Genomic DNA, 13424 nt, shown 5'->3' on the forward strand with positions numbered 1-13424 from the left:
CAGGCTGGCAACATTCTCGTCAATAATACTAAAATTGCCAATAAGAGATACAAAATACATCACACATACTTGCGTTTGCCCTTTTGTTGTTGGTCTGAAAACCTGTAGCATCCTAATGAGAGTTCCCCCTTCAAAAGAGGATACATTTATGCCATCATTGAATATAACCAACCCATTATCTGGATGATAAATAGCGCTTATTAATTCACAAAAATACAGATTTACTATTCAACAATGTATAGCCCTGTTTGCATAAGTTACACAACTATCAGTTCAAACAGATTAACAGATCAGAGGAAAAGGCACCAATTTCATTTGGGGGTATTGTTAAATTACAGAAAAAAAGAAAAACGAAAGCAGGAGGAAAAATAGGGCGAAGAACCTGAAAGGAGGGACAAGCGCTAAAGGGTCATTCATCCTTATTAAGTACAAATCTAATTTATCGAGCAATCCATCAGAGGCAATAGAATGGTCAGTGTGATCCTTGGAGCTGGGCCCACAAGGAGAAAGGCCATATTGGTGAAGCTCAGTGATTACTCATGCAAAAGTACTGTAAATGGCAAAACATAAATACCTTTTCCTCTGTCGCTTTGCATTTAAATTGAATATGCGACAGTCTCTGTGGTGCGTGGAAAATGCTGGAGACTGAAGCGAAATTCTAAATGACACCTTGCTACCTCAGAGGATGCTCTGTTGCCTTATGTGTCATCCATCACTTCCTCTAGTCTTCCCTACATTCACACGTTGAGCTGCAACCATTTAATCTGTATTTTGCAGTGTCATTCCCACAGGAAACAGCGCACCAAACTGTTTTACCTGACTGTTCCACAATGTGATCTGCACTGTACTCAAGGGCTGTGCAAGTTTAGCCAACATTGTAAAAAGTACTGATTGGATTTGGCCACCAATCATTCTAAATGACACTTGGTGGTCTATGAAATCCTAAAACAGCAGAATTATGAAACTAATTCATCATGGTTTCTCACCGACACCACAGAAGGATGTTCCTTTTATCTTCCAGTTGAACCCCACACAGATTCAGGATAGCTTTACAGACAAATTCCTTCCTCAAAATTCAACTTGTGGCATTACTATTTCAAGGTCAGATCAATTTATTAGATGTCTGATGATGGGCAAATGGCTGTTTGGAATATCATTTTAATTCTAATTTAATCATCCTTCAGAGAGGCATGCAGGGGAGGGAGACCTGTCCCAAATTTGATGACTAGAAGCATGCAAATGCTGATTTTAAGGTGTATGACTGGATATAAGGACCGGATTTAATGGATTACCGCTCTCATGCAAATAGTTTATTTCCTTTCAAAATAAGCAAACAAACTAGAGGGAGAAAAAGTAGTTCAACTAAAAAACAAGAGAGCCAGTTACACAAATGTGTCTTTTACAAGCTATCTCAAAGCGGAGCATTCAGAAAAAAAAACATTAATGAGTAGGAAGTAGTACTCTACTTGTGAAAAAAGGTTGTATGCCCTCTGTGTTCTGTGGAGGAGCTTTGTTAAATCTGAGAAAATGACCCTGATGTTGTCATAGTGATATCACCAGGGTTACATACAAAAAGATTACATTTATGAGGCAGGGAGAATCTAATCAAAGCTTCTATCTAGTTGCATTATAGGGAATGTATTCAATGTATTTGGTGCTTGATCCGTACAAGGGACTAATGTCAGGCTATCTCGCCCTTTGTTGCACCTGTTTTGACCATTCTTTTGTCAAACCTTCTTTACCAAGTTCCCCAACTGTGTAAACAGTTGAAAGTCCCCGAACAAGCAAATAAATAATTTCTGAAGTCAAGAATGACCTCTTTTGCTCAACAGAGCCTTGAGTTTAAATATTTACCCAGTGTAAACATCAAATCACTTCAATGAAAAGTTGAAACAAGCTGCTTAATTGACTGTTTTAAACCTTATGGTCATCTATAAAAGGAATCTATAAAGGTCTGAGACCAACTATTCTGGTTTTTAAGAATCTCGATTCCCATCCCTATGGTCCAACAGTGATGTTAGATAAGCAAGATTCCTCTTGTTTAGACCTGGCCTATTTTGACACAGAGTTAGCCAGGTAAGTAATGGGGCCAACGGTGGAACTGTCTGCAGAATAACGGAGATGCAGCTCTATTTTCTGCATGGCTGTCCACGATAAGCTGCACCAGAGAGATGACCGATGATACCAGTTTACAGCGGAGGTGTGGGGAGTTGATGGCGGGAAATCTATCTGGGCTTAATCTTGGCCGTGACTCCAATAGACCAGGCTGTAACTGTGTGGCTAGGTTGTAGCGTCCTTGATATGGGGTTATAAGTGCTGAGGATGAATAGCAGCATTCTGGTCAGCACTTCATCCTCTGCACCCTGCAACACCTACAAACCTGAGCTTGGTCCACCGCATTTTTGGACAACCATTACGACTTCATTTTCTCTGCTTGAAGCAGCTGAGACCAAAGAAATTACTCAGATTAAATTAGAAACATGAAAAACGTGAATATAGTGTGAATAGTTCATCCAAAGTGGAAAAATAAACAAGGAAAGTATGAGAGTTATACCAGTGGAATGCAAGTATCCCACTTTGACATTCAATGAGCATACTTAACTGATGCCTGACTGCAGATATTTTATACTGCAGTGCCACAGATGCCACTAGCACTATGGTTTATCTCACAATAAGGCCTCTGTTTTTAGCTCTTTAATGGCTAAGGGCACAAAGAGCTGGCTATACCTCAACGAGAGACCTGTGTGAGAAATACACCTGCTCCACAGTGACAGAAGCTAACAGGGTGTATTTAAGAAGTAAAATACTGTTTACAGTTCCTGCCTAGCTATATAATGTGCACACACAGTGTGTTTTCCTGATACAGAGCACTTCACTAAGGTCTCACGGTTACAGAAACTCCCTAGAAATTACAGGTTTAGTACAAGTCATTAATACACGTACAAACCTACTAAAAAAACACAGAATTTATGCACTTTATGTAATAATCAGACCAAAATATTCCATCATGACCACAAATCTCATCCTTAGCCTATATCTGCAAACAAAAGTTTTTTGACATTTTTGGTGAGGTGCTTTTTCTGTGTGGCTGTCATTTACATTTGGCCTTTGTCCGTTCATTTTCATTGCCTCAGTTTATCCAGCCATTTGACATTTCACGCAAACCTCAGCTTTCTGTGAGGGTGAATGATGTTTGAAATTTCAATCTCAAACCAATCAAAGAAGACATGGAAACCATTTGAGAACCCTTTTCATCAGTAGATCCACAGCGCCTGAGGAAAATGAAGACGAAAAAATATAAAAGCCCAGATTCCTGCGGGATTGCAGCAAAGAGTCTCTCTAAATGAAACCCAATGTGTTCAATACAAGAGCCTCTACTTTTACTTAACTTTCAGCACTTTCTTGGACATGACCAGGAGTGCTAAACATGTGGGTTGTGTGTTATTCTTGCATGGTGAAATGTCTATGGGTATATTAATGATAATAGGTTCCTCTTTCCCTCTACAACCTGACCCTCAAAGGTGTACTGATTGTCCTTTTGTTGGCAGGGAGTAAGAGCAGGACTGCAGTCCCAGTAATTGCCGGCTAATGGAGCATGGAGAGAACATTGTCTCTCCTATTGCAGAGCGTCTGGGGCAAAGGGTTTACTTTTTCTCAAAATACAGCCAGGGCAACTGACAGTAGTCAGCATTTGAAACAAAAAGCCTCAAAATTAAGACCTTAAAATTAAGTGATAACCAGTTTGAGATAGGACATAAAGTTGTATATGTGGGATGTAAAGTTGGAGAGGATAAGATAATGGGGGGGTTGGGGCACAACAACAGTAATGCTCACTTTAGGGAGAGTTGGAGCACATAGCAGAAGCACCGGAGTAAACAATTATCTGAGGTTATAACAACAATGAGCAAAGAAAACACATCCAAACCAAACAAATTAAGACTTTTCTTAATGTGTTGCGATTTTAAAGGGCACAATCTTGTTTTGGCAGTTCTGTTGTGCAGTTTGGCTTTGGTCCACTGAGGTTTCCTCTTTATTATTAATAATGAATTTAATCATGAAAATAGCGCACCAGTGATTCTGTTGGTTTCATTTTTTCACTGCTATCAACCCACGAATGTGACTATCCTGCTGGATTCAACACAGTAATACCTTGTATTAAGCAGCTTTGCAACCCAACCATGCTCACCAAACTAAAAATAACCCCACCATTCTTTCCACTCAGAAGGATACTTGTGTTCAAACATTAGCACAAATGGGAAAACAGATTGCATGGGCCAGCAAGGGTGAATTTAAATGGACAGCGGATCACCACAGGCCAACGTAGACTGCAAAAATGAGGAAAAATTAGGGTAAATCCAATCCAATAACTTGGATAGGTTGTTGGATGCTTTGATGGTGCCAGAGGCAAGAACTTGCAACTTTTGCTCATGTATCAGTATACCTGTTGAAGCTGAATCACTGAGATGTGAGGGCATGCAGCACACTAAAATGTTGACTAGAGTCCCCTGACAAAAAAAGCTTAAATCACTCTTTTCAACTATGTGTGTGACATTGCTATGGCAAGCTAACCATTCACTAATTATTTAATAACATGGTATTGAAATAAAGGGATGTTATGTGACCGAGGTAGTCCTATTGCGATACGCAATAAATCGATTAATGGCATAATAACTTTTAATGAGGTCGGTAACTTTGCCAGCCGCGACAATTTCCATTCTTCCTCTTGTCTCTCTGTCATAGAGACTGGATGACAAGAGTTTTCACCGCATCAGTTTCTACTGACCCCTCATAACCTTAGTCACATGTCGTGCCAGTCACCTGTCGTGCCAGTCACCGGTCAGCCGCACGGTCTCTATGTGGAGAGGTGGACCCCTAGCGTTACAATCAGAGTACAGCACTGACTGCATTGCCATTGGTGTCTTTGGAGACTTCTATAGAGCAGAAATGATGGAAGGATTAACTTCATAACTTCAATTCACACATAAATTCATGTGCAACCACTTCCCAATCCTGACGTCAACAATAAAAAGGTCAAACAATATTTTCACTCTGAACTACATGGTGACATTAATTTTCAACTACAGAGAGCACACTCTGCCTCTCTTTTTTTTGCAGAACACTGGGCCAGGTGGTCTTGCAGACACTCCTTTTCAGTTAGGCAAAGAAAGCACTTGATTGGAACAGCCAGGTTTAGCTACTGTATGACATCAACAGCCAGTTCTGAGAATAATCGCAATGTAGGCAAGCACTGTGTGTACTGACGCAATGAGCCAAAGAATCTGTGCGGCTCTGGTTTTGGAAAGCAACACAGCAGCAGAAACCAGAAGGCAGAGACCAGAAGGCAGAGACGCTGTGAAACAAAGAGACAGTGAACTGTGCCTGCCAGAAAGCTGATATGGATACACATATCACAGTCAAACGTCTTCTTTCTGCCCTCGCCGAAGGCAGTGAACCTTGGGAAAGGGGTTATGGTGAGAGGTTAAAACAGAGCCGTTACCAGGTGACATTGATACTCGTTCTTCTCTTTCCATTATGTAAGAGGTTTGGCAGAGATGCTTTGGTGTTACAACACCCTAATCTGTTGTTTCAAGTCAGTGCAAGACATCTTGTTCAGTCTATGTATATTTTAGTATGTTCTTACTATTAAGTGACAGAAATAAGTGTGGATTAGGCTTGGGCGATATGACGAGATTCATGCTCAACACAATATTGGTTGATAAATGTTTCTCACATGTTCATGAAAACAGAACGATATTCAATTATGCAACGTCAAATACGAATAATGGACTATACAGTCTATCTTCAGTGTTGCCCTTGTATTCATCTTGCAGCAGCGCACTGCCATGACTCCATGAACAAAGCAACTGTCTGTGGTTAGTTTAAGTTTTTTTTGGATGATAATATTGTTTATCGTGTGTGGATTGTCATTAGTTTCGTTTGAAAGTTATGTTAAAATCGAGTACAAAATGATTCACAGAATGTACCTAAACTGTCTTTTTCCGAAGTATTGTCATGGAATTTGATGGATGAAGGATGGATGGATGGATCTTGCACAGCAGCTGAATTCTCACAATAACACAAGATGGTGTGATAATCACAGGTTCACGTCATATCTTGTCAGGCTCCTAGTAATATGTTTGTGTTCCAAGTAGGCCTGTCGCAATAAGCAATAAATCAATTAATCACATGATAACTGAGACAGTTTTAAGCTTGATAACAAATAATTTCCATTTTTTCAGTTTTCCTGGCGTCCCTCTATCAAAGACACTGGAGTTTCTACTCTGGTTTCCATTGACCCCTCTCGCTTTCTTAACATAATGAGGAGTTAAGCCTCGTGTCATGTCGTGTCAGTCGCTTGTCAGCCGCACGGTCTCTGTGTGGGGAAGCGGATCCCTTGCGTTACCCAGAGTGCAGCAGGAGAGCCCTGTGAGGAGCAAGTTAGAGGACATGCTAGTTGAGATTTGGAGGTATAAAAACAAAGATGGAATTGGTTTCAAATCCATACACCACAGCTGCCGTGTAGGAGCACTTCAGGTTCAAACCGAATGACCACGGTGAACCACTTCACCTGAGTGAACCGGTATGTCACATTATCAAACTAAACATGCCAATGTGTTAAAATAGAGAGTACATTTTATTTATTGTTTTTGGTTGTTTATTTATTAATATTGAATATTTAAAATGTCTGAGTTCTAGTGTTAAATATTCTTTGGATATAAACGTTTATTGATCTTTGAAAAGGGTGTTCTTGAATTATCATGCCATTATCAATATATTAGTTGAAAATGGTTTCAAAACGGAAATATTATCGCTTCTCACAAAAATTTCTGTGCCAATTTATCGGCCAGCAAAATTTGTTATTGTTACAGGCCTAGTTCCGAGCAAAGGTGACCTGTCGCAGTTGAGAGGGGAGCAGGGGCTGACGACAACACAAGAGGCGACTGCTTGTTCAAAACAACAATTGCGGCTCCTAAAGAAGCTTAGATTCTGCAGTAGCATCAGTGTAGAGTATTTCTTCGCTGAAAGAAGAGAAAGACACTGAAGACTTTTCCTGGCGGAACTGATTTTTTCTCTCTTCTTCTGATTGACGTTGGCACAAGTTTGATAGATGGTTATTAAGATCACTTGCCAGTTATGTTTTTATATCTACATTGCTAACAGTTTCCAATGATAGCTTCTATGTAATTAGCCATCTGATGAAATAGGTTAGCTAACAGTATTGAAAATGAACAATAATTGAAATAAAAGGTAGAAGAATTTTGGGGGATAGTTTATTCTTAAAAAATTAAACATCAATTACAGTAAACTAAGTAAGCAATCAAGTCTTGTCGGTATGAACAGAGGCATCTGTGAGTATCACGGTCTGAAGTTTGATGTTTGTCAGGTGAATCAAGCAGATGCCATGTTAGTTCACTGGGTGTGAAAGGAAACATTATGCAACATGGTTAGCCATCTGTTATAGCTGCCTGTCATGGGAGAAATGTTCTGCTTCAGAAAGTATACTACTTTGTGCTGAATTTAACAAAAAGCTATAAACCAACTGCAGAACACAATTAAGATTAAATATTTGATGCTCTCTTGGTAATGTTTTTCCAATTTTAAAAGGCCAAGAAGCTCTGCAGAGGTGGTAAAGGTCCATAAACGTAGTAGTTATTAGAGAAGTGGCACAAAGGCTGTTAGTTAATGTGCATGTCCACAAAGAAAATGTTATTAGGTTTTCTCGACTATTAAAGCAGCTATGGACTTCAGACACTAGCTTATAATAAATGTCTGCATGTGCAATGTTTTATCACTGTCTATAATAAACCCATACACACTCTACACTATTATGACCACTGTCTACTCCAAACCACAGCTGACAGTAAAAACAAGCAGTGTTAAATAGTGACTCTTCTTTTGCCATTCAGACTGGGGACACCGTTGCACAGACGTGATGCCAACCCAACCTGCCTGTGGATATCAAATATTCAGTGTTTGGTCAGGGATTATGGGCTTTGAACGTACTGTCCTCATGGGACAGGTGGAACATGACCTGCTAATAGCTATCAGGAAACCAAAGAGAGGGAAACAAAGACGGGTCCTCGCGTCATTGGTCAGGACCCCACACATGTGCTCCCAAGTGCATGCTGAAAGTCACAGAGTGCTGATGAGTACCTCCATATCTTAACTCACAAAGAACATACTTTTTCCTTGCAGCAGTACCGTATATTTTATATATCTTTGACTGGTTTCTTTCGCACAGATAAAACTTAGAATTACTGTAGAACTACACAGGCATTTTCAATAATTCAACATTATTACTCCACAAATTATCTAAAGCAGATAAAAAGGTTTATTTCGAAAAGTAATTTTGAAAGTCATTTCCCCGACATATATTATTCCTCATTTTCAGAGAAAAGGACCTCAATTACACTATATATTATTATATTAATCATATGCTTCATTGTTTCCGACATTGTCTCAGAAAGACCTCAAGCCACTGCTCCTACATAAGGTTGTCACGATACTAGAATTTCAAAGTCCATATCGATATCCAGGACAATACTCAGTACCATTTTCAATACAACAGGGAGAAAATTACTAATAAAGATTAGAGCAATGCAAACAACATCAATAACAAAACTTTAAAAACAAAAACACATACTTTTTATATATATATATATACATCTTCTGTGTCAGGGATTAAACTTAAAGACGTCCTGTCTTCTCGGGGAGGTAATACATTTTTTAAGTTTTCAAAACTTTATGCAAACCAGAGCGGGTTTGTGGTCAGTAGAATAAATGGAAAAAGGACTGAGTTTTGTTCACTTGGCTTGCGCGCTCGTGTTTGTACTGTTCAGTGAGACGCAAGCGCTGCTCTTGCACTGCTTGCCGCTTGAACTGAAACGAGGATACTCAACTGTCACCATAGACCATGAGCCAGTAACATTAACTACAGAATCACCACCGACATTCTCTTCAACGATAACGAAGGAAGCTAGGAAACTGGGATTTTAAATAACTACGTCAGATATCGATTGATACTTTAACCTCCCACACATTCAGATATGTTATCGCAACCTCTGTTATAAATAAGTTAAGATATTCCATCACTTTCATCTTATTGTCTAAACTGTAGTAGTAACTGGTAAGCATATTAGCAATGTAAGCAGTCATTGCAAAGCAAATTATCCACAAGTAATCCACCATCAATAAAACAGGTAGACTGTCAAAGTTCACGTTAGCAGGGCTATTGCCTAATGCTTTTAATGGCAGTCTGTTAGCTTTAGAGATAGCCAGCTCTAAATATATGTGTAATATCGTTATTTCGGTTTATAAAACACCGGATACTTTAACTTGCTGATGAATACAACTTACAAAATGCAGTCACTAAATGGTGGAGTAGTGGCAGGAGGAACACAGTTCTGTGATGGAAGGTATTGGTTGTCATCTTGAATAGAATAGCCTTTATTGTCATTGTATTGTATGAACCGAAATAGTGCAACTCCTTTTGTTGCATTAAACAAACAAACGATAAGAACAATGAAAATTGATACAAAAAAGGTACATGCTAAACTAATCTAGTCTTTAGTCTATCCTTTTATCAAACATAATGTATTGTGTTTTTATTATATTATCAGTAAGTATCAATTTACAACTGATTCAGGATGATTTAAAATGTTTTTTGGGACATTTCCGGGACGGTGGTAAAAAACTTAGTTTTAACCCCTGTTCTGTGTTTTTGGAGACCATATTATCATTGCGGAGTAAATAGAGTTGTATGGCAGGCTGCCACTGTTTCTGTCTCATTGCTGGTTGACTTTTCAGACACAATTGTGTCATCAGGACTGATGAAGTTATCTACTTAGCTCCAACGTTAGCATAACTATTTATTATTAGCCGCTAGTTGCCAGCTTAGTAATAACTTAAAAGACGTAATTGTTTAATACTTCAATGTTGTCGGAACGGGAACTTTACTGACTCTCTAAATCCATCTTAAAGACTGAGGGAATCGGTCTTTAAGAGTCTTCTGCAACTTTGTTTACATCCTTAGCTTTACCCTGGTCATAAGCCTCGTATGCTAAATATTTTCAAACAGCACTTTTGCTTTGTTCATTTTCTACTAAAAACTGATAGCAAAGGTCCTCTGGCAGCAGCAGTGGTTGTGTTCAGACAGCTGTGATGTTAAGGGGATGAACTAGCAACCATGCTCTCAGAGAGACGAGCTGTAGCTTCTGTCTTCAGCGCTGCTGGGTGACGTTACGCGTCAACTGTAGGAGGTGGAGACGGTACCGTTGACGGCAAAAGTCACGACTGATTTGGAAGTAGAGCCCAGGCTAAACACAGCTAGGATGACCTTTGAGTGCTTAAGAAAAGCTGGCAAGTATCCTAAGAGAGAGAATGTAGGCTTTGCTCTTGCCCTGTTACCACTGCAGTTCTGACCAAGAAAATGCCTTTTAAGCTGTCAGTCAAAGGGATGGATTTTACAGATATTGTAACTGAACTGGAATATACAAAATCCTTAGAAAAGAATGGTGGTAAACTGACATTATTTGCATTGTTGAAAAACCATTAAAATATCCATTCAGTTGATTTAGCAAAAAAAATTAAATATCTTCAGAGGAAAGGAAGAAATGCATTTACTTCATCTATGCGCACCCAATATAGTATAATAATTTGAAAAATCAGAGACATTACAGTCGTTCCACATTGTTCCATCACAAAGAACACGGCCACAGAAATATTCATTATCACTGAGAAAAATACTACTACAATGACAAGATGAATCAAACTTGAAATCAGTATGAGCAGGTTAAAATGCTCAGAGGTTCATCAAACCATTGAGAGCACAAAGAAATGTCATGCCAAGCAAACTTTTAGCAGTTTATCTTGTTATAAAAAGTGAGTGCTGAGGTGGAGATGGAATGTGCTATGGTGTCTGTCCTAAAAAGGATGTTGCATTACAGAAGCTGGGATGTCTGACACCAAGGAAAGAAAAAAATCAGTGAATGTGTTGTGAAAGACTCCAAAAAGTGTTGCTCTGATCCAGAGCAAATGGAATGTTGTTGTGGTGCCTGATATCGGACAGAATTGTCAACTCGTTTCACAATCTTCATTGCCTCCGCTCTAAGAAGTTTCTGTGGGGAGGGGGCTTCAGTTTTCTTAACCAATCATCTGAGGCCAATGTACCTGTCTGGACCCAACATAATTTTAAGCTGACACTGATGCGTAGCCATGCCAATATACTGGTTTCCCCGTGGACACTTTGTCAACCAGCTTTGATCAATCACAAGGGCAATCATTGGATCAATTGCTTTTTCAATCGGGAAACAACTGTTTTATGTTAGGATGCCAGACAAATCAGTCAACTCAAGTTTGCCGCTCAAAGATCTGAACCCAGACAAGATTCAGTGTGTACAACAATGCAATCAAGTTGCATAGAGGTGAAAAAGACATGTTTAAAGCCATCTCCCTGCACAACCAACACTATTGACTACATAAAGAATAGATATTGAAAACGTGTCACTTAGAAGCATGAAGCATAAAGCACCCAGATTTATGACACCTATATGATCCTGAGGGTTACTCTGGTGGACTAGTAGCTCTCCCTGCTTCTATGTCACAGAGGCTGTTGGAAATGTTGGAATAGATGAAGATTTCCCTTGGTGGAGCAACACGCAACTTCCTGCTTTTCCAATTTATTGCACATATGCTGACACTGCTGTTTAGGTTTATAACCTGGAAGAGTGTGTATGTGTGATTTGTTTCCTCTCTTTTTTTTCCCCTACAGCTGGAAAATTCAAGGCCTACTGAGCACAACTGATGGCATGAATACAAATGGTGGCCTACTGTCCTATGCTGTATCTGTTACTTTTACTGGTGTTGTCAGTTGCAATATTTTCTGTGCTCACTAAATATATGAAATAAATTTTCTTTGAATTATAATCCCACATCAGTTAGAAATATTGCTTTGTATACAAGGATAATGTGGTCAAAATTAGACCTTCTACATGTATGTTGTTACTATATTGAGAAAAAGCTTGTGTAAGTAAAATCCTTCATTTGATTATAGATGTTATTTACAGCTCAATGTGACCAGGTCTGTTCTGTTACATCACGCACACTACCCTCTACCTTACATTATGTGTTTTTGCTGGCCTTGGTAAGTGATCAATGAGGCAATGACTGAAGCTGTTCCACGACAATGCACATCTCAATTAAAATCCCATGGTCGGCTAACTGACTCAATATATCATTATATTGCCCTGGTCACCCAAATATAGGAGAGGCAGCTTTGCTGTGGTCGAATTCCATTTATATCAATCTGCAGCACCAGCTAAGTGTAAGATGAGTTAATACTGTGTGTTTATAGAGAAATGGATCTACTTGTCTAATAATGTCTCTCTGTTTTTTGGTCACAAAGGTGGAAGTTGTGCATGATCTGTGCCAAACAGGTTTTATACACCAACATCATTGTTTGTTTGTAATGCTGACAGCTGATAGACTGGTCTGACCAACGGCGTCCAAGTGTGGAAAATAAGACCAGTACAGCCAGTTGAAGTGTTTTTTGTTTTCCTGAGGTTCTTAAAATAGCAGCCAAACTAAAATTCTTCAGACAGCGTGATCAATAAAAATGAATGTTTCTCTAACTCAGCACAGGTACAGTAATTGAGCTTGTCCACATGGAATTATTACAAGCCATGTATTTAACATCATCAATAATTAATAACTTCCAACACTGACTTTAAAGACCACAGCTTTGCACAGCCAATCTATCCTATGGCGCAGTATAGGGCAATGCCACGAAAGAAAATTACTACCCAATATGGACTAATCATGTTATCACCTTGTGGGAATTGCAATGCGACCCACATGACCTACTGGTAGCTATGGAAACGGACAGCATGCTCCTTTGGGCTGATACAGTAGATGGATTTCTCCATGCTTGGTATTTCCCAAGTGCCTATATTTATTGGTATGATCGGAAAGCCGGAGCCATTGACACCGTTAATGGGGGAGCCCATAGACATGGAGACTCTTAAAGCTGCCTCCCATTCTCTCCCCACTTGTTCTCTCTGTCTCTAAGGTCAAGGAGAAGGTAGAAAGTAGGCCATGGCTGTATGGAAATGTTCTATTCTACATACGAGTAGTCCCCCTTGTTTAAATGAATGTGTTTTTCAATACATACAGCAATAAGGATGGCGCTGCTTTAAGTGTAAATCTCATGTTCAGAAGCATGTTGGAATTCATTAGCATGTTCATGTAGCACCTCTCTGGGGCTTGACACCATCTCACCCATGCAGCGTGATAATCAACAGCTTACTCCACAGTGAAGCTCAGTTAATGTAAGAACGAAACAACAGCCATGGATTGCAAGGTGTCAATGTTTGCTACTGGTGTAGTCTCATCATCTGTAGAGATCACTAGTACAAAGGCACAGTCAC

General features: G+C 39.4%; 1 protein-coding gene across 3 annotated transcripts in view; it reads right to left on the reverse strand.

Annotated features, from left to right (window-relative positions):
* The window catches only part of kcnip4a (potassium voltage-gated channel interacting protein 4a), a gene marked incomplete at its 5' end in the record, with an annotated part of 134632 nt that overhangs the window by 79249 nt on the left and 41959 nt on the right, over positions 1 to 13424 (reverse strand). The gene's annotated exons all lie outside the window — the stretch shown is intronic.

Source organism: Echiichthys vipera, assembly GCF_963691815.1.
Source record: "Echiichthys vipera genome assembly, chromosome: 22".
NCBI classification, from domain to species: Eukaryota; Metazoa; Chordata; class Actinopteri; order Perciformes; family Trachinidae; genus Echiichthys; species Echiichthys vipera.